The 22,678-nt window shown below is 42.9% G+C and overlaps 1 pseudogene; it reads left to right on the forward strand.

Moving 5' to 3' along the window:
* LOC121354363 overlaps positions 1 to 22,678 on the forward strand; it is a 44,319-nt pseudogene that overhangs the window by 9,225 nt on the left and 12,416 nt on the right.

Consider the following 22,678-nt stretch of genomic DNA (forward strand, 5'->3'; position numbering starts at 1 on the left):
AGGGAATGTGCCCAGGCTATGAGTACACCTACTTCTAAGTGAGATTTAAGGACAGACAGGCAGGACTCTCAGCACTGCTGTTGACCACAGTGATGCCAAGATGTAAGGGGATGAGGGAAAGTAATTTGTGCCAACAACTGCTCATCACCTCTGGAAAATGAGACCAAAAATTCAAAGGTAGTTCCAAGAAAAACACTTTCCCCCAAATATACTGTTGACATGAAAACATAACCTGTAAGACATAAAAAGCATTTTAAACTTATTTCTCAATATTCTCAATAGAAATTGGTTTTGTTTGCTGTGCTTTGTATATTTTACCTCTTGGTCCATGGCAGCTGCTACTCCAGCCCAAAGCCTGTAAGTTGGCTGCAGCAGCTCATGTTCTCTTTTGACTGTCGGGGGACTCATCACTCCTTATTTAAAGCCTTAATTCTTAACAACACTCTTTTTCCAAAAAGTTATCAAGAGCTTGGCAGGGTCCCTTATTGCTTTCTGCGAGGGAGGGAGAGTGGGAGTTCAGAGCCTTGCTCTGGGTCAGCAGAGAGCCCAAGATGCTGATGCAGAACATATGGCAGGGCAGGCTCTGTCCTGGCTTCAGCGTGCTGCATCCTGTGCTAATGTCCTGCTGAGCAGCGCCAGGGGACACCGAAAGGGAAAGGCAAGGGAGAGCCCTGGCTGCTGCTGCTCCTGTGCCTGCACGCACTGGCTGCCCAGCTCATTGATAAAATCTGCCATCTTTGGTCCCTGTTGAGAGATCTGCTAAAGTAATTGGTGTGGTTTCCGGGCTGATTTGTTTATTGGAAAAGGAGTAAAGACAATGAGAGGCTGAAGATCCCAGGGAGTATCTCGCCGTCGATAATGCCAGGTGAGCACACGCTGCATGGCTGGTGTTTTGGATAGCTGTACTGCAGCTTGGCTTCTGCATTGCATTTAGCAGATCATTAATGCCTCTTTATGGCTGGAGCGTCTGAAAAAAACCACAAGCTTTCTCTGATGTGCAGAGGCAACTATTCCATAGCTATGCACTGGATTGTTTGTGTTATTGCTGGCCAAAAAGGACACCCATGCACTTGGAGTTGTGAGGACTAAGCAGTGAAGCATGTGGAAGGGGATCCAGATCCCATTAGTGCATTAGTGGGTTTGTGAACTCTAATATTTATTACTAATTGCTTACAAGAACTCACATCTGAAAGGTGATGTAAGAAGCTGCTGAGACTGGTCTGGGATTAATGAGGAAAATAAATGGCCTCAAAGGTTTTTGTCAGCTGCCTTTTGCAGAGTGGAAGCAGGTAAATTAAGGCCATTTTCTGCCTCAATGCAGTCCTATGGGTCTGTGTGAGGAAGTTGAGAGAAATCAGCTGCTGTTCCTGGTCAAGCCTTGGCTTTTTCTCTCCTCCATCATAACTTATCAATATGATGTTCCCATAAGGCTGAAGGGAAAGGATGACTGTGTGTCCCTTGTGACACCCCTGCCAGGGCCACCCCCTCGGGCACCAAGGAGACACGTGCCTTTGTACCCCGGCTGGAAGAAGTAGGAGGTGAAGGTAGAAAAAGTAATGGTCATTTTTTCCCCAAACATAGCAGAAATCTACCATTAACACCCACTGTGGCAAGAAATAGCCAGGGAGCCATTTAGATGCACCCAGTTCCCAGGGAGAATCTTTTTGCTTTTGGCAGCTTCTCCTTCAGCAGCCACAGAAGCGTCTGGGGGTTTGGGCTGTACATGCAAGGAGAGCAGCTCCAATTACTCTGTTAGCTTTGCTGAATGAGATTCCTGAAAGTGGCTAATTGATTTTCCAGCACCAACAGAGGGATTCTCAATGGGGCCTGTAAGGACATCTACAAAAGGATCTGAGTGACTTGGGAAAAATATTTTCTATGCCTCTAGACAGAATCAAATTAAGGAGTAGCTGTGGCCCCATTGGTGTCTAGTGAGAAATCACCTGGGCCAGAATTTCATCCTTACTAATGTTTCTTGTTTTCTGCTTTACACCAAAGCTCAAAAGTGAAATCAGGCTAATATCCTGGCTCTGATTCAGGGCATATCAGCTCTTTAGAGCCATCCTGCCAATAACTGGAAGACAAAAAAGATCTACAAGGCATTACTGCCTCTGTCTGAAGTTAATCCTGTGTCCCCTGTGCTGCATTCAGGTTTTGCCCACATCAAGATACTGATCCTGAAAAGCCACGAGTTCCTGCCATGATTGATGGTCTTATTGCTCTTAAAAATAATGACCACAGGGCTTGGGCCAGGGGTGATGACATTATTTTCTGCAGCACAGGGTGGGTTACTGTTGTACCATTCCCCTCACAACAGGCATAAATAGGTCTGTAGGCCAAATTCGCTGCAGACATTCCTCATCATTTACACCCTTGTATTTCCTTTGTCCCAGGTTTTCAGACAATGGAATTGGACTCACTCTGGCAAGGTAATTTCTTAAAATAGGCCTTCAATTCATTTTTTCCCCCAGTGTAACATGCTCAAGAATGGAAACTGAGACACTCCCCTGCTAATTAGTGTAAGACAGGAGAAAAGCTTACATTTCCCCTCTGGACCACATCAACTCTTCCCCGGGCAGCCATAAAATGCAAGGGGAAATTTGGCCTTTCATTCTCTTTGCCTCAGCATGCCTGGGGAATACATGATAATTGCTGAATATTTCCTGCTGAACAGGAGGTCCTGGACAGGAGGTCCTGGTGCTCAAGCACAAAGCTACCTTGTCACCAACTTGCTGGTTTCTAAACATGCTTTAGAGCAGGCTGTTACAGAGCTGCACGCACCTTTTTCCAAATTAAAGACACAAATTCTACTGTGGTAGAATGTGTCTGTGGTGTAATTAGAAGTGTTAATTAATTGGTGTGCTGTGCTGCATATTTACATGGTGTTTCTTTGCCTGCAGTGATGGGACTTTCCCAACAGACAGCGGCTCCAGCCTGGAGGTTACATGTTCCATTTTTGTTGGAGAAAGCAGCAACTTTGGCTCCCAGGGAGGCCAAAACAGCTACTGGGGAAAAGGGGCAAATGGAGAACACAGAACACTGCCCAGAAACAAGTGAGTTATTCTTCTGCCATTTCTTCTTGGCGTTAGTTTACGGTAGAAGAAAAGCCCCAGGAATTAATGTGGCTACCAATGAGTAATTTACACCAGGTGCTTAAATTATTGTTCAGGCCAGAAATAATAAGCATCCAAATAAACTTACTCTTCAGGCCAACAGCTTGAGAGCATTCTTGACTGAATGTGTTTGAATTAGTTTTCTCCTTGGTTTATTAGTCAGTGGAGAATGGATTAGAGAATCTGATTTATGCCAAATGGCTCTTGTGCGGTGCTTCAGTGGTGCAGCACCAAGGTGCTTGTGTTTAAATCTCCTAGGACATTCCCTATCTGTGGATTCCAGATTTATGATGGCTCTGTCAGGATGGGAAGATGCACTTTCACGAAGTTCACCCTGACTGTTCACAGATACTCAAGTGCCATCAGGTTCTTCATGAAAAATCCCTGGCAGATCAGCCCCCAGAACAATATGTCACAGATCCTGATGGAGAAAAGTGTAAGTGAGAGAAGCAGAGATGTTTGCTGTTAGATGTGATAGGTTTTGAAGTTTTTAGCAGTGGTGAGAGGTCTATCCTAGAGCAGGATTTCCAAGCAGAGGTGTGTGTTTCATTGGTGCATGCCATCAATTAATTTTGAAACCCTTTTCTTCTTAGTAATGAAGGTTCTTTATAAGCAAGTAAAATTTGATATCTTATGCCTGGGCAGACATACACAAAGGAATCTGCACTGGAGAAAGGTTTCACCTTGTAATCAGAACACCCAGAACACAAACCTTAGGTAGTGCAGAATTGCCAGCTGCTGAGGACCTGGTCTCAGAGGTTGAGAGGATCACACAGAAGATATCAGGAGCCAATAAGCTGCAAAACAATTCTACAGAAATAGCAAATGCACTGAGAAGCAAAGCCATGACCCATTTTCTGAGATCAGCTGTGAAATTCCTGTTGTGCACAACAGGGACTTCCCTTGAGCTGTGACAACAGAATGGGGCTCTGTATCTCTGCCTTGGCAGAAGCTGGAGAATGCTGAGCAATTCCAGTCCTTGTCCTGGATTCCTGTAGGGTTCATGACCCTGGACACTTGGCTTTGGAAATGATGGATTGCACCTGGCTCTCTCCAGGAATCATGACCTCCTTGGCTTTTTCCAGACAAGGGCCATAGTTGTTAGGATGTCCATGAACTGCAGTAACTTTGGATTGAGGTTTGGCTTTACCTTGAGGAAAATTTCCATTGCTCTGAGATTGACCAGTATCACTCCCTCTGGCAAGAAGAGAGTTTATCTGTCCCCTCTCTGGTACACTTCAGACCAACAACCAGGGGCTATTTCATGAAAGGATGTTGATTGCAGTCACTTCACTGGTCTCTGTGCATTTTTGTGAGAAGATCTTAATTTTCTTGGATGCTTTATGGACCTTTGGAACAAGAATAAGGGGTAATTTGCTGTTCCTTCTTCATGTGTTCCCTTGGGGAAATGGTTATAAGATGGTCATGGGGAACATTAACAAGAATCAACATGGAACAGGGGAGGGGAGCTTAGAGAAAAAATGTTTGATCAGTGAAGTGGAAGAGAGTGGAAAATTTCCTCCAGTAAAGGCTGTAGGACTGTCCACCAGAATGGTTTCAGACAGGTGATGTCTATGCACATTGGCAAAGGGTTGATTATACCTTGAATGGCTGAAAATGCAACTCTTTAATACAGTCACAACATCTGAGGCCAATGAGCCTGCTGAATATGCAGCATTGTCTGTTTGATCTCAATAATTATTTATTATTTGTATATTTCCAAGAAAATATCAACTTCTGAAGCTGGTACTTTGCCAACTTAAAAACCATGTATGTTTGTAAGCACCTGCATCCCAGCAGTTTTCACTTTGATTCTATTTTATCTGAATTCAACCCAGATGTGCTATGTCTGATTTTATACTTGTAGAATCACAGACAGTTTATTTTTTTGTTGTTGTTGTTGCTCATTGCTATATGGGGTAATATATCTTTGCCTAGTTAAGATAGAGCCTGTCAACCATTTTAATTAATTTTCCATCTTCAGGCTTCTTAGTTTTATTAGCCATTTTATTAGTTTTTAAAGGATGGCTAAGTACTAATTCCCTAAAGTACAATCATTTTACTGTTGTTCTTTAAGAAGAAATTAAGCATTACTGCAAGTTGTACAGTGATGACAAAACTATTAGTCATGCTGAAGGATAATTGTATAATTAATCAGACTAATCAGCAGATTTGTTAGACAACAAAATAATAAAGCCAGTTAGGTCTTGTTCAATTCCAGCATAAAAATAACAGTGAAGCAGAACAGAAGACCTAAATGCTACACTCCACACAAAGGATTCCAATTGTCTATCCACTGACAAAGCTGAATCTCACATATTATCTATGCATTTATCCATTGCAATATTGTTGCTGGGCTGGTTTGTTTGTTTTGAGAAGAGTGCTTTTAAAAAGTTATTTCAAAGCAGTGGAAGCAGCAGTTGGCTGTAACCCAGCTGAGGGGTGACTGATGCTGTGCTCTCCTGTATCTCTGTCAGTCAGCAGGATCTGGAGAGCTCAAGGAAGATGCCCCAGCCCAGAACCAAGCCATGTCCACACACAGGTGCTTAAGAAGACCTGACATGTCTCTTTTTAGTCATGAAACAGCCACCATTGACCCCTCTGTCCCTCTGGGGCACAGAGTGAGGTGAGGAGCAGGAGCAACCACCTGCAGCAGGTGCAGGACTCCCAAATTGTCCCAGCTCACATCCACTGCTAAATGTCCCTCTGGTCATTGTGTCCCTGCAGCCAGGAGTTTAGGGTGGGTTTCATCCTATCCCACTCCTACCTGTGCCAACCCTACCTCATCTCAGGAATTGCTTCTGCCAAAGAGATCCCTGTGCTCTGTGTTGGGTGGGTTTGTGGTGCCCAGGAGAGCTCACAGGGGCTGTACTGACCCCTAGCCATGACTAGCAACAGCCACGGGATTGCAGTCCAGCCTGGCTAAGAGATGGGCACCTCCTAATGTTGACTTTGCTATGTTTAGCCTGTGTTGTTTTAGCGCTGGGTTTCTGTGTCAAAGCACGCATTTGCAAACAGCTCATGATGGGAAAAAGAAAAGCAGACAGTTAGTTGAAGTCTGTTATTTCCTGAAATAGAGGGGAGAAAAAAACCAGTTCCAAACCTAAAGAGACTTCTGACCAAAGGGAACTTGGCAGGGAGAGGGTTTGCATCACTCCAGCAGAGGAAAAGCCATGGGGACAGAGACCTTGGGTGGTAAATGAGAGGAAGATTCCCACTGGATGGAAATGGTTTTATTAAAATGATAGCAGTGATACAGTGAGATGTCTTTGTTGGCAGCTTGCGCAAACACTTTAATGTTACAAGAAGTTACTAATTAATACAATGATTTCCAGCACCTTATTGTTTTTTAACATAGAAAGTGCAGTCGTCAGGGTTCCCTGCAGGTGTGTTAGGTGTGCTGCCTTTGGGCAGGTTGAGTTAGCACATTCTTGAGAGATTACAAACAGAACACTGCCAGGCTTCAGACAGGTAACTCAAGTATCCTTTATACCGCGTCACTCAGAGGTAGCCACACCTAGTGAAAATTAGGTGTGTGAATAGCAGTGTGCTATCCAGACATGACCTGTCTCTGCACCTTCTTCTAGCTCCTTCCTAGCTCCATGTGAACAAACCTGAGGAGCAGAGTCTTTGTTCCTGTGTGCCCACTTAGGAAAAAGCTCACAGTGCCACAGCTGTAACTGCAAACTCAGTTGCACTCCTATCCCACAGTGTTACCAATGTAAGGTAACCTTGAAGCTTATACAAGAAGTGACTGCTCATTAAAATTTCCACTTTAATTCTGACTTTCAGACTTTTTAGAGGAGAACGTTAGAGATAAGAATAAAATTAGCACCCAAACTGTCTGCTGCTGGATGGAAACACTGAGAGTGTTGATCAAATGTAAGATGTACTGGCTGTGCCTTCCTCTGGTTTGAAGTGCAGCTGGCTTTGTTCTCCTCCCCAGTGCAGTGCCTGTTTTCATGTGCAGCTCCAGAAGTGCCATCACAGAGTATTTGTAATGGAGTTTTGAGCTGCTGCACAGTGTTTACATTTTTTAATATCTCATCTTTTATAAATTAAAACTCAAGAGAAAAAAGAAAACAACGAACAGCTTTTGGGATCCTCCTAGGACAAGGCCAAGTAGCCTTTTGGGGAAAAACTTCCTGTGGTGCAGCGAGAAAAGATTTAAAAAACCTCAGAAATGCACCTTAAATTTCCGAGTGTTTGAGCCTCCTTTAAAGGAGACTGCCTCAAGTATTTGTTTATGAGATTCATACTTAGACAAGAAGGTGTCAGAAAATGGTTCTAGGCTTTAATTTCATTTTAAAGGAATAAAGACTCTTATTCTGCAAGCAGTTGTTGCTGCAGGGGTTGGGTTTTATTAAGGCAGTGGACTTGCCATCCAACTCAGAGTCACAATAACCCTCCTATTCTCCTAAGCCCTTCTGTTTATTATTGTTAAAATAAAGCCTTTAAAGCCCTTAATAAACTTTCAGCCTAGTCCTGCTGACCCTAATTCTTACTCATGTGCACAGCCCAGTTGAAATGGGTTGGGGTAAATGGAACAAATGACACTCCTCTGGGTTGGCACGATCCTGTGGTTATTTCTGCTGTCTGCTTTTACAGGCATTGCTGCCGGATTCATTCACAGTGCTTGACCTGGAGTAATTATTTTCTTGATTACTTCGGAACTTAATCTTCACACTCTGTAATAATTTCATCTGCAGACGTTAAAATATTCCATGTTTTTTTTGCTGAACATCTGCAGTTTCCTTGCTTTGATGTATTTTCATATCAGGACAGATATTTTTACTTAGCTACTGAAAAATCTTGAGAGCAGAGCTATGCACAATGAGGATGATGCTTCTTCCTGTTATTTCTCTTTCTTAAAAAAATATAAAAATCATGTGATATATTAGAATGTGCATGAGAGCCAATTCTAAGAATTTAAAACTGTTATAAGTTTTATGGGATTTTAGGAAGAATAATTAGAAAAAAATGGCATTGACAGAACCACTTAAAAGGGACACTGAAAAGATATGAGAAAATTCCCCAAATAGCTAGGTTTTTTTTCTTTATTAACAGCTGTGATATTCCTCAGTAAATTTCATAATAATCCAGTGTTTTCCTACATTCTCAGTCATCCTCTTCTTTTGCCACTGTTCAGTTTATTGCTGTGGGATTTCAAGCAACACATGGTGGTGTGGGTGCACTTCAAAGAACCAAAAGTCTAATTTTTGTGGCAATATCTCCTGGGATTAAAAAATGAGAGGGAGGACCAACAAGGCTGGCATATTTTCTACACAGAAGAGACAAAACAAAACTCTACTCAGACAATGGATCTTCCTAGTTCCAACTCTATCACTGTCAAAACAGAGTTTTGCAAAGCTGAGTCCTCACTTTGAGCTAAGCAGCGATTTTTCACCTTATTTTCCCCTAGGTTGGACTGAAAGTGCTTTTTGGCAGACCAGGCCAGTGGTTTGGAAACAATGACAGTGGAAATGTGCATCTTCCATGATGAGGATGGCTGTGTGACAGGGCATCCAGACACTTCAGAGCAGAGCGGACGAGCCCTGCTGCCCCGTGCCAGCTCCCTCAGTGTCCCCTGCTGGAATGGGGTGGTCTGTCCTGGAAGCTCCCAGGTAACGGGGCAGCCCAGCCAGCACCAGACACTCTGCTGAGGGGGGAGGCAGCGAAGCTGCTCAGCACTTCTCACACCAAGGGTGAACAATAAATTTGGTATGGTTTTGCTGAAAACTGAAATCCAGCTGGGGGAAAGTTTGGTGTTTTCTTGTTCCAGGCATTTGTCCACACTGCCACGGGGCTCCAGTGGATTGTTCTGGTGAATCAGGTTTCAGCCATGGAAGGTGTTGCTTCTCTGGTACATCCTACTTGTGTTCAGGGTGGTTGAGATGCAAACTCACACCAATTTCTCATTTCCCATGCAGAAATCACAGGCTGAGAGATGGCCTTAGACCTTGCCAGCAGTGAATGCCACAGTCAAACAAAGAGTACGAGTATCCTTAAGCTAAAAGAGTTGGATGCATTTGCTTTAGTTGCACAGCAGAGAGCAGGAGTTGCTATTTAAGTATCTAAACACTGGAATAAAAAACCCTGGTGTGTTTTGGCTGGGCAGAAACAGGATTGGGCTCCTATGAAACAGTCCCTTTGAAATAGGGTTTTGTCCTTGGCACTTAGTTTGGCTCTGTGTCTCTAAAGAAATAATTGTCTCTGCTCTGGCAACCTAACAGTTAAATTCAGAGTTGCAAACAAGTAGGCATTTATATTTTTATTTCTATTAATATCCTCCTGGTTATGGCACTCTACATGGTGAGACAGTTTTTCCACCATAGAAAATTTCCTTGGCTAGGTTTAGGCGAGCATAAACATTTACTTCTCTGGGATCCATTACTTACCAGCATTTTTCAACTAATAAGCATCCAGCAGGATGAGTAAAGGTCATATTAAATGCCTCACTTTATGGGTTTTGGGGAGGGAAATATATGTATGTGCAGGGTAGAAGAAATTGGTCTCGTGCCGCAGGGTTTGATTAATTTGAAGAGGATAACTGTTAGAATATTTCAGCCTCACTCTGATTCTCAGCACACTTTCTTACTGGTGGCTTGTTTGTCTGCTAAATTCTGAGTGTCATACTTCAGAGCAAAAGCCCAGAAGAGCGAATCCAATTATGGAGAAAGATGGTTTGCTTTGATCTTAACAACTTTATTACAAAATCTGTTTTTCTGTTCCTTTTCATGTAGCTCTGGTAGACAAGAACTTGTGTTCTTCCCTAGTGCAAGCAGGTGAAAATATCCTTTCAGCTGAAGGAAAGAGTGACTCCTGTGTTACTGCTGAATGGAGCCCAAGATAGTCAGTCTAGGGATGGGCTACTTGGCATGGAAAACTGAGATCCAAGTCCTTCAGCTAACATTGCAGGCAAATCCTTTCTGAGCTAAGTGCCTGGAGTACAGTTAATTCCTTTCTGCTTGGTTTCTTTCATTCCCATTTCATGCTCCTCTTCTCCTGGATGTAATTCGCCCAAGAAAGGAAACGCCTGGGGAAAAACAATTCCTCTGGCAGTGTTTCTAGATCCAAAAATCCTGGGGATGGGCTTTCCTGAGGCTGCTTTAATCTGGCAGCTCAGGCTGACATTCCCACCCTCTGTGGTTGGTTCGTGGTGCTTCCTCCTCAGTGTCTCCAAGGAGCATCAAATCTCCTTCCCCCTGTGGTGTCCAGGGGCTTCCTTCTGCAGGGAGCACTCAGTAATGCCTCGTGGTTTGGGGACCACCTTAAAATCATGAAATTCACTAGGCAAGAACGAGCAGGTCCTCCCTGTTTGGTTCTGGAGTCTGTAGGGTTGCTGCTGTCCAAACAGGACCAACCTTTAATGACAGCTCTTTAATGACAGCTGAAACTCCCATGTTGTAATGTAAATAAAGCAAGGCTTATTTAAAGGAGGAACACTAAACAGAGGGAAAATCACAGGGAAATCACAGGAGCTGTCAGCACCACATCTTCTGGCAGTCTCTGAGTCACTCAGACTTCATCATTGGGGCACCAAGGCCCTTGGTGTGCCATCAACCTGATTTTCAGCTGTTGCAAAGGCCAATAAAGAAAGAAAAATGTAGGGAGAGGCTTCACAGTTCTCCCCATGTAGGTGTGTGAGATTTCCAGTGGCACGGAACTGGAGACTCCTTGACACCTGTGGTACTTGTTACAATGTACATGAGATTCCTAAACCTTTTCTGATTTTTATATAAACTGTAAGACAAGTGCCTTGGTTCCCACTGGGCAGTTGAAGCTGTGCATTTACTGTTTGCCTGCAGATTTCACAGCAGCACATCAGGGGAGGCTGTGAAACTTCTCTTTTTTGGTATTAGTCTTTATTAAAATAAGCAGAGTTTTTGGCAGTATGTGCTGTTTTCTTTTATAAGCTTAAAAAGGTGTTAGACAGTCATAAGAGACGGCCACACAGCCAAATTAGAGTCAGTTTTGAATTAAAAAAACCCTGATGCCTTGCAATTCTAAAATACTGTAGGAAATGCTGCTGATTTTACACCTGTTCACTCAGTCACTCCTTCACAGCCGTTGGCTGAAATAGAAATGATTCCATTTTTGTGAACTCTGTTCTTGCAGTGAATGTTTGCACTTGTGCTGATCCTTCATCTCTGGGTTTCACACCTTCAGCTGGTTCTGTGGGCTCAGTGCCTCTGTGGCTGCCTTTGGCTCTTCAAACGTAAAGCAAGCAAGAGATGCAGGAGGTAGTGAGCAGTGGTTTTCCAGCCACAGGAAACTGTACAGTTCCAGGATATCTGTGGTGCTTGAGGATTATCAGCACCTCACACTGGGAAAAAGGAAAAGTCTGTGAGAGGTTTTTCAGTTCATGGTGTCTGTATTTGGATAAAGAGGTTTAGTTTGAGTCTCTGATGCACATCAGTTGAAAATCAAAGTAGTTTTCCTGACGCCAGTGACAGCATCAGCAGCATGTCTTAGAGAAAGAAAGCTACATATTTTTTCTTTCTGTAAGAATTTTAAAGCCTTCACTTGGAAATTTCATCAAGAAAATGCTTTTCCCTAAGATATTAACATTTTTTTGAACAGTCAGTCAACCAGAAAGGGAGAAGGTATGTTTTGATCTTCTCATTTTTAAGGTTTTTTGCCCCAACATGACAGCTGACAGCATGAGAGGACAAAAACAAGAGTAATGAAACAAGAAAGCAAGAAAACCTTTCCTCAGAAATCAAGATTGTCATTTCCAATACTTGGCATTTTGCTTATCTTCATACTCGCTCTCTCTGTTGAATAGCAGATCCCCCTGAATTGTAAAGAACTTATCTTCTCAGTTTCACAATGTACTTGGGAAAATTGCCATGTAAGCATGGGGGAATCTGACACATCTCTTCAGCATGAAGTACCGAGCAGCTAAAATGACAACTATGTCCATTAAACCACCCATGCAATTAGAAGGCTCACATTTTATAATGTTTTAACCAGCTCTTCTTCTCCTGCCACATTAACCTGTCACCATTTCTCTTATTTTAAAGTCTCTTTGTGACCTATTTTCTTTTAAAGATTTTGGTAGAAGTAACTAAAAATTATGGAGGTGGTTCTAAGGAAGATGGATTTTTCATTCTAGAAAGTGGATGAATTTTTCATTCCTATTGACTGAGTGATGTTCCTCATGGGCAAAACAGTCTCTTCACATAGGATCTGGATTTCTTCATCAGGGCTGTAACCTCCTTTAGTAAGAAACATGTTTAAAGATCTATTAGGTATACTGTTGTATTTCTATGGGACTGAAAATCACGCTCTTGCTGTTTTGCAGCCCTGGAGAGCATTCACTCTGTGGCCACTGTCACTGCAGGAGACCAAATGACACTCTACAGGTCATTTACAATACGCTTCTACAATGCTTATGTGGCATTTTCCTTGTTCTGGTTATGACCATTTCATTCTCCAAACAGCTGTGATCACTATCCTTAATGTCAGACCTGTGACTTGGTCCCTACATTTTCCTGGAGGAAAATGCTACCAACAAATCTCTGACCTCCTTTCCTCATCACCTTATTGAAGCATTCTGTAAACTATTCCAGCACTTCTTTGGATTCATTTATAATAGCAAGCAGCTTAAGCCATGCAGAGCTCTCTCACTCCCTTCTTTTTTTTTTTTTTTTTTTTTTAATTTTTAAAAAAAACACAAATAGCTTAAAGCACATAGGAATCTTTTGTTCTTGGTAACCCGTACTCTAGGAATCTTTGGGGCTCATTGAATGTATCTCCTTCCTTTCTTGGCTTTTCATTGGTGCATTTAATTTTGTAGTAAGTGCAATGTAAGTGTTCATTCCAACTGGTTTTCATTAGAAAATGCTGTTTGGATTGGGAACAATTAGTATACTGATTTCAGGTCTGAATGCACCTGATGGATCCCCTGCTCTGACCTCAGCACTACCCCATCCTGATGGGACCAAGTGAGATTGAAATGAATTGTGTTGTGTGTTATTGGCTTTCCAACCATGGTTTGAATGTGAATGCAAAATAGATCTTTCTTCTTGGTTTTGTGATAAAAAAGGCTTTTTTTTTTTTTTTTTTTTTACCAGACCGTAAAATAATTTAGTTTTTCTTGATCCATCAAGAATGAGCAAATGTGTTACTGCCCAGAGATGTCGTTTGGAGTGAATTACTTGATCAATAGTTTCAGCCATCAGGAAAAATTTATGTTAATGTCATTCTGGGATCCACTTTAATCTTCCAGTATCTGCAGATACCACTCAGAATAGCTTCTCATCACTGAAGTGTAATGGTGTGAAAGGAGGAGTGGACTGAATATTTGAGAAACTTTCACAACCACTTTTGGACTGTTCCTTTGGCATGAGATCCAAATGTTTAATTTAATCACTTAGCATGAGGCTGCTGGATCCAGAGATGAGAGGAGGGGTAGGCAAATGTGGTCCATCTACTGGAGATCCTTAAGAGCTCAAAATCAACACTAGGAGCAAGCAAGATCCTTCTGAGCATGAAACTGGAACTAGGGCTGAACTCACTTGAATCCCTAACTAAAATAAGCCCACATCCAACCCAAGAAGAGATAGCTGGTTTTGCAGAGCTTTCAGTTTCTGTAGACAAGAGGAGGATAAGCAGATCTGGAGATGTGAGTGCCCTGCATTAGCAGGCAGATATCCTGATAGATGGAATCTTAACCTCTCTGCTAGTCTTGGCTGCACTCGTATCCTTGCGAAATTAAAATCTGATAAGAAACTACTCTTTCCATTTAGATCTACCTCAAAGACACAAATTGAGTTTAAAAATAATTTTGATGGATGGATGCTCATGTAGAAGCTTAGACATTTGTGAGCTACCATGGATTTCTATGTTGGATGTTTTAAGTTCTTGATGCAAAGAGTGTTATTCTACACTGTAGGAGAGTGAAGGCAGCAGGATTACAGATGTCCTCATCTGTCCTTTGTGCATCTGAAACCCTTCAGGGAACATGACAAGCTGCCTGAAACAGCCCTGCATGCAGAGACAGATTTGTATGAGTAGCTGTGCATCTTCCTTTTGCACTGGAGTTTCACATGGTGGAAAGCAGGGCAGTGTCATGCATTCAGTCTTAAAAATAATGTTTACTACAAAAATTTGCCTTTGAGTGATGGCAGGGCAGAAAAAGCACAAAGCCTTGGACTTTGGTATTTAGTCTATAAGGTCATACACTCAGGACATCAAGTTTTAGCCCCCAGAATTTCAGCTTAGTCTGCTACTTGAGAGCAAAGATGTGGATTCTATTAGATAACTGGGCCTAGTCCAAATCCCATTGAAATAACTTCAGTTTTCTGCATTTTCAATGGAATAAGCCTGTTTCTAAAGTGCAGTTATTTGAATTCATAAAAAAAGAGTTACTTTGTGATGCTTCCTTGATTACCCTTCTCCCTAAAGATTTTGAACAGTGAACATATTTATGGCACAGTACATCTCATATCTCACTTCATGGTGTCCCCATGGATGGCTGCAGATGCTATTTCTGGTTTACCTTTTTATTTGAACTGGAAATAACTTTCCAGTGACTTTCCAAATGTTCTGAACTCTTCACTGGCAGAAATAATTTACAGGCAACGATGATCAAATGCACATGTTATGGCTGCGCCTGGCTGGTTTAATGGACATGTTTGTCATTTTCCTTTCACCCTCAGCTTTACATCCAAGCCAGATGCCCCAAGAACCTGACCTTGCCCACTGCCAGAGCAGCATTCCCTTCCCATCCCGTGTGGCTGCGAGGCGTGAGCAGGGAGCTGTGTGCCAGCAGTGCCAGCCTGTTGTCATGCTCCAGCAGGATTAAATCCTCCAGTGGGATGGCAGAGCACCTGAAAACGTCATCCTAGACCCCAGCAACTTCAACAGGTACTGCTCTATTGATAGAAAATGTTCTGTTTTCCAAAGGTCTGCAGATTTATAATTTTCTCAAGCTATTAATAAGTGACCTTTTGACGGTCTCAGCAGCTTCTGAGAGTGTGGAAACAAGGTTTTAAAGCTTGACACTAGCTTATGCAAAGAGATGCTTCTGCTTTCACTCTAGTCCAGCTTTTTTGATGTACAGAGAGGTTTCTCTTTCCAGAAAGTTTTGAAATAGAATCCAAGTAAGTCCTGGCCTGCTGTCCCTGAAATTCCTCCAGAAGAGCTCTGGCTCTGGTTCATTTATTTGTACTAGTTGCTGCACACATAATTTATCTCCAATATATATAAAGTGCAGAAATGCATCAGAACGTGCACAAAACTTTGCATCTTCTGTAACCCAAACATCACTGGAATTATTGTGTTTTTCTAACTAAAGGTTTAAAATGTTAGGTCTCAGCACAGCAAGATTGCAGGCTGTGCTGTATTTATTTCCCATGTTGTCTTAGCATTGTATAAAGACAGGGTATATCCACTTTAGATGTTGCTTTTTCCCTTGCAATCTTCTTAATTTTGCTTAATTTCATTTATGGTTTTTAGTGCTGCTCTTACTTTAGTGAAATTACTTGTGCTTTGCACTGGTTCCACTGTTAGGAGAGAGTCCTGCAACCCAGCAGCTCAGCAGGGGTGGGCACTGCCATGGTGCACAGAGGAGATGCTGCAAGGGATGAGCACCACGAGAAAGCCTGGCCATCACCTTGGCCTCTGCAGTCTGCCTGAGTCCTCAGTGGTTGTTAAAAACACACTGTGGTATAAAAACAGAGGTTTGCAAGTGCGACCTGACCTGATTACACGAAACAGAGGCTCAGCTTGCCAAAGCAGGTTTGAGATAGTTGGCATGAAAGAAGGCAGAGGCACCGGGGACGTGAAGCAGCACGCTCTGCTGGCAAACCTGGAGGGCTCCCAAGTCCCTCCAGTATTATCCAAACCCCACACCCATCTGCTGCTCCTCTGGCAGAGTGTCCCTGCTGTGGCTTTGGGTAGGACAGTTTTGGACAAAGCTTGAGCTCTATTGAGTTCCCCTGACCTTTGGAGCTGAAAAAAAATCTAAAGCTCTTGTCCTTTGATGCCATTATGAAGGCCCATGGGAATGCACCTGAGAAGGGCAGTGTTTCCTCTTTATACATGCCCATTCCAGAGTGACACACACCTGGGCCTCCTGATTTAAACCTGTACAACTGTAAGGGCATGACTGATCCTGCATGATCACTGTCTGGACACTCCCGTCACAGGGGAAGTATTGGAATTAAATCGCTTTTTTTTTCTGTATTAATACATCTTTGTGCAATTTAAGGAAGAGGAAAACCTACTAGTTGCTCATGGAGAATTTGAGTTTTGCAATTATTATCTGTCTTAAATGGTGAGCTGTCTCCTTGCTATTGCAGACCTAAATCCTCTACCAAGTCACTGATGGCTCACACTTGCCAAAGCTTTGGCCCACAATCTTCAAGCATGAATTTAAATTTGAAGGCAGCACCAGGGCTTTGGTAAAGTTGAGCTTTAACTTTAGCTCTTGTTAAAGCATCCATTTAACTACATTTTACTATTGAAAACCACAATGTGGTTGTGGTTCCTTTTGTCTTGTACGAAACCAGTTATTTGAACTGGGCAAAGGTTTGTAGAGTTTTCTGATCCAGAAATTGTTGGCAAGGTAGCTGTTTTGGAGAATCATAAGCAAGAAATAAACTGTAACAAAGGAAAACCACAATTTGACTTCATTTCATTTAGAGCATCTTGCTAAGAAATAATTGGGAATGAATTGTGTGGCTGCTCTGTCTACACCTCAAGTATGCTGGATGCTCACCAGTGTGAGACTAGAGGCTGATGCAATAGTGAAATCTCCAGACTGCGTGGAAAAACATGGAGAAATGAGATTTCCGTGGAAGGGTGAAGGAACTAAGGAGAAAAAGTGGTTTTAGGAGTTTGAAGGAAAACAAGTGCATGCCTAAGCAATTTCATATATGACCTCTACTAAGCTTTGTATTCCAATGATTTCTGGAATGAAAGAAATCTCAGATTGTGGAGCCCAGAGAAATCAGAGATAGAAAAACAGACTTTTACCTGTCTCAAGTGGCTTTATGTTTTATCTGCTCTTTTAAAGTTCAAAATACTGCATAACCTCCAAAAAATGTTCTCTTAATATAGTAGCATCTGTGCCAAACATGAGATGCAAATGAAATCACATTTGGATGAACTTTAACAGCAATCTTCTAGGGTTAATAATTTCAGAAATAACCAGAGTGAACAGTTAAATTGTTCTCAGCCCTATCACTGTAAGCGGATGGGTGGCTGTATCCAGGATGCTGCCTTTGCAGGCTGCCCTCACACTTCCAGAGTGATCTGCACTAGGCTGGCTAAAGGAAGGTCAGAGGGGAAATAAAGAATTTGACAGAGAGATGTGTACCAGGATTTGGATCTCATTAGTGTTGCGTACTCACATGATTAACACTTTCCCTGCATCTGAGGCATGGCAGAAAGACCCAGTAGACCTTGTGCCAGTCCAGACATCTGTTAGAAGGCTAGAACACCCAGATTCCTGGGGTGGGCAGGAGCTGGTGGGGATGAATTCACATGACTCAGCTGAAATTGGCAGCGCTGTGAGCTGTGAATTTTGTCCAGTGAGCTCAGAGGCACCGCTCGGGTTTGCTCAGGGAGGAGGACACCAGTTACAGCACAGCCAGCAGATCCTTGTCTTTATCCTTCCTTCCTTCCTTCCTTCCTTCCTTCCTTCCTTCCTTCCTTCCTTCCTTCTGCAGTACTTGTGCCTTCCTCCCACTGATTCAAACCGAGTTCAGAGTAATCCTTCAGTTTCTTTGCCTCCATCAAACTAGAATTCCAGTGTCTCCACGTGCTGCAAAGAGGCTGCTCCATGCCTGCCAGCGTTGCTCCCAGGGAGAGATGGACTGGTTAGTGTCTGTCAGGGGATCTGTGTCTCTCACTGACTGATGGGCAAACATAAAGCCGTGGTGGAGACCTGCAGGTTGTGTTTTCAGGCTGCTGGGGAACATTGCAGGCTCAGCAGAAATGCCTGATTAAGCCACAGATAAGAGTTGTCTGTCTCACGCCTGGGAGTTCCCGTGTGAGGATGAGCAGGAGGATGGGTATTGGTGCTTCTGGAAAGGGGTGGTGTAGGACAAGGAACTCTGAACGTTTTGGCAAGTGAACAGGCGAGCACAGGCTGGAATTTTAATGCCCAGCAATGAAGTGTGCTCCAGAATCAGCCCAGATCTGCTGAGGGTTTCTTTCAGGGAAGAAAAAATGTGTGCAAAACCTTTATGTACTCTCAGATCCCTTCTCCATGGGTTTTGTCTTTTTGTTGGAGTGGTTTCCATGACTTCACCCTCTCCAAACTGTTTGTATTTTTCCTTTCCTTTTGTTTGGTTGGTTGATGGTTTTTTTCTTTTTTTTTTTGGGTTGGATTTTTTAAATTTTTTTTATTTTGAGGGGCAGTGTTGGCTGCGAGGTTTTTGAGGTAGGTTTTTTTTTTTTTAGGGAGGGGGGTGTTGGTATTTTTTTCTGCTTCACAGAAGATTGAGAATTATCTGTAAGACTTATTAAGGGCTTTCCTCAAAATTATTGCCCTGAAGCACAAAGGTCCACAGAGAACATCAGGCTTGTTACAAGATGGAGGAGAGGCTGGTAAGCCTGGAGGAGAGGAGGGAAAACATTATTTGGTTGCTAGTAAGTGCCTTCTTTTGGGTGCTGGAGAGCAGTACAAAGATTGGCATTTCATACAGTAATCAAAGTCAGAAATTTAATCCTTCAATTTAATGACCCAGGCATTGTGCCTGTGCAAATTTTCTAAGCAAAGGCAAATACAATTATCAAAGGCACAGGGCTGTTCAGTAAGTCAGCCAGGCTTCTTTGTGCTATCAGCACATCTAAAGATAAGAATTATATCTCCTCAAAGCACATATCTGAAGCATAGTGTAATAAGTCATGTTGTTGAGGCAGCCTGAAAGCAGTGGCAGTTAGATGAAGCATTCCTTGCTTTTAATGAGAACAGGGAAATACCCTCACACGTGGTCTGCTGGGGCTCAGAGGGAAGGGTTTTCCCTTGTTAGGGCTCTCTGCCGTGGTTTGACAGGGAGAATTCAGGGAAATGTATCTGGAGGTGGACAGTGAGGGGTACAGTGTTCTTTGGTGCCTTGATGAAGCAATTGGATCCTTATGAGACTCTCATAAAAAAAACCAAAAAAACAAAACAAAAAAAAAAACAAACCAAAAAAAACCCCAAAAACAAAAACAACCAGGGCTGCTGACTCAAAAAAACTAACAGGGAGGGGAGGGCAAATTTCTTGTCAACAGCAAACAGAAGGGCAGATGCCCATGTGAGTGCCCAGGCATGTGTTCAGCCTTTCTCCTGCTGTGGTGTTTGTGCAGGGATGGGCACGGGCTCACTGCTCAACTCCTCTATTTCATGGGCTGAAAACCCGTGCAGGGGCTTGTTATCACGTTCACTAGAGAACAATCTTAATTATCTGAAAATTCAAGAGCCCAGAATGAGCTTGTGTCTAAACTTTTCTTTAAAAATCCTGGACCTTTTTGACCTTGGGTTGCAGGGGGCTGCAACCATCCAGAGATGGAGATTTCAGTGCAGGGAAACTTCCACAGCCAAAATCTGCACTCATACTCTGGGGGACTCATTATATTTGTATTTGCCAAGGTTGTGTAGGTAGATCTTTTCCTATGGCTTATTATTCAATGCCAGTCTGATTCATACTTTCAGCTACTTGTCATTTTTGTGATTAAATTCCTTAGTGGTGATAAGGTCTGGAGAAAAACAAAGATAACAAGACAAGGCTAGAATGTGCTTGTTGCAGTCTTGCCCAGAGATATTTTAGAGATATTTCCTAAACTGTTTCATTTTCAGATTAGCTTTTCCTCTTGCTTCCCAGATTGATAAATGCTCAGGAAGGCATAATTAGTGTTTCAAAGTGGAGCTCACAATTTAAGGCTGTGAATGCTTTCTTGTTCTTGGTCTTGCACCACTTCTGACCCCTCCATCCTCTAGATCTGGATGCAATACAAGGAACACCACCACTACTTCCAATAATAATAAAGTAAAATGCTACTTGGGTTTCATAACCTGCCCCTCCTGATAGCATCTGTGATTCAGAGTTAATCATACACACAACACAGAAGTCAGCAGATCTATTTGAATTCCCTCCTGTCTATTTAAATCCCTTAAACTACCCACAGATCAACCCATGAATGAAAGCCACAAGATTTATATACATTTGTTTTTATAATTGGAAAGAAGCTAGAGCACCTGCCAGAACACCAGGTTGCAGATTGCACCACTCAGTGCAGTTGGGTGAAGCCTGTGCTGGCATTGCCACACCCAAGCCATCCTAAAACCCTGAAGTTTTCCCTCCTCTCCTGCTCCCTTGCTGTCCTCTGCAGCTGGGATTAACAAGGTGACTCTGAGGAGACACATCCTTCCAGAGATGATCACATTACAGCAGGAATTAGAGCAATCTGAGCATCAGACAGTCCCAGGTGGCTGTGACAAAGCAGGCTGCTTGTCACTTTGCAGCTTGGCATATGAAACCTGAGGGGTTTTCCCTGCTTTTACTCTTCTCCTGGCCCAGGGAGTGGGGCTTGGGGGTCTTGAGGGAGTATCTCGTGACCTGATGTGCATCCAAGGCACAGCAGCAGGAAAATACAAAATACACAATAGTCTGTGATAGAGAACTTGGGAAGACATTAAAGAGATAGGAACTCAACTGGCAAGTGATTCCTCCATGAAACATGTAGGGTGGGAAAAGAGATGATAAAATGATGTACTGTGCTTAAATGCAGGAAGTTCTTATTTTTGCTTGAATACATTTGTCTGCAAGCCAAATGCTGTCTGAGTCAGACCTTGGTTTCATGAGGATCTGTACCTCAGGGCAGGATCCCTCCTGTAATTTGTTGAGCTTCACAAAACCAAAAATCATTCTTTTTGCCTAAGGAGATGTGAATAAAAAAATTTAATTTATATCAAGATATGACGTATGCTTTTGAATTTTTAATGACATTTCCTAAATAGCAGTATTTAGGAAAGGCATTTCAATCCCAACACACCTGACTCCAGTTAGCTAAACACACACCTGACTTGTTACAATCCCTGCAAAAAGCAGTCCTCCAGAAGAGGCTCTCCCCAGTAACAAAGCCCTGAGAAAACTGGCTGGATGTTCACCCAAGAGCCATGTTTGTCATTGTGCAGGTTGGGTGTGCTTACTGGGCTTGAGCTGAAGGCAGAAAACTTTAAAAAAAAAGCCAAAATCTAAGAAATGAGGAGTGAGTGACAGCTGCAGGGAGCTGGTGGGGAATGGGGGCTCGAGGAAAACAGCTTGAGCTGGGAGAAAGGGGCAGAGACATGGGCAGACCCTTGGCAGCCCTCCTCTGCTCCTCTCAGCGCCAGGGAGATGCGGGGCAGCTCTCACTCCTCACCAGGGCTGCTGACTGAAGACGAGGTGACCTGTCCTGAAAGCAGGTTTTGTGCCAGGGGAGATTCAGCCAAGTGCTGGGCAAGTTGTTGGGAGAAATTTTGTGAGAGAAAAACCAGCTGTATCCTGAGTGAGAGCAAGAAGCACTGACCTCCTGTGATTTATTCTTGGGATGGGTTGGAGGCTAAATAGGGGCTGTGAGTTTTTTTATGGTCCTTTGAAGTTTAAACTGTAATCTGTAAGAGGCAAACTTACCAAAGCAGCATGTGGGGATTTCTGCTTGGTTCCCATATTATGAACAGGAAAGTTTGAAATTCCCAGTTCTCTCACTCCCTTTGAAAGTTCAGCTCACGTAGATGTTGACCAAAATGTCAGAGGGGTTGTTTTTAAATAGGAGTAATAACAGTTGGGGGAGACTGACTCACTGGATGGAACTCTCTTGTTTTTTCAAGCCCAAGGAAAAAAATATGTAATTTTCAGTTGTGCTCTATGGCATTCCCTCGTTACTTTACCCCAGATTTTCATCAGTGAGGTCAGGATTTGGACTGTGCCCTTCCATGTTCATCAGCTATGTGACACACCATGTCAATAAACATGGTAGGGCTGTTTTATAGAAAAACAGTCATCAACTTAGAGGTTACATTCCCCATTACTAAAATACAGCCAGGACTGACATCCAGGATAACCAGAAACCCCAGCACTAGATGATATCCATTTGCCCAGGACTCACTGCACCTGACATAGCCAATATTGTGTGTTGCTCACAATATTGAATGAGTGTTATCCATCATCTCCCAGGCAGTCAGAGCCCCAGATTGCACTTTTTGTACCTTTATTCCAGCCAAATCCCATCTCCAAGTTACGTGACTCGCTTTACATCCCCCCACTCAGGGAAGTCTCTCCTCCTTTGCTGCTTGATCACATTTCTCTGCGTGTCTTTGCTTCTGAGAGTTCAGGGTTGAGCTGGAGGAGTGTTCTGAGGGCTGTAAATGAGGTATGGATGTGTGTACGTGCAGATCTCTATCTGCCACATGTTCAAGAACTGGAAACATCTTGCCTGCTTTCTTGCCTTTCCCTTGTCCTTTTAATGCTTTTGCTTATCCCTGGAAGCCTGCTCACTGCCAAAGCAGAACATTTTTAACACTTTGTCTGATGCTTTTGCTTTACCTGAAAGAGCCAGAACTGCAAATGCCAATATCTTGGTGA

The sequence above is a fragment of the Pyrgilauda ruficollis genome, unplaced genomic scaffold (assembly GCF_017590135.1).
Source record: "Pyrgilauda ruficollis isolate IOZ18807 unplaced genomic scaffold, ASM1759013v1 scaffold23, whole genome shotgun sequence".
NCBI lineage: Eukaryota > Metazoa > Chordata > Aves > Passeriformes > Passeridae > Pyrgilauda > Pyrgilauda ruficollis.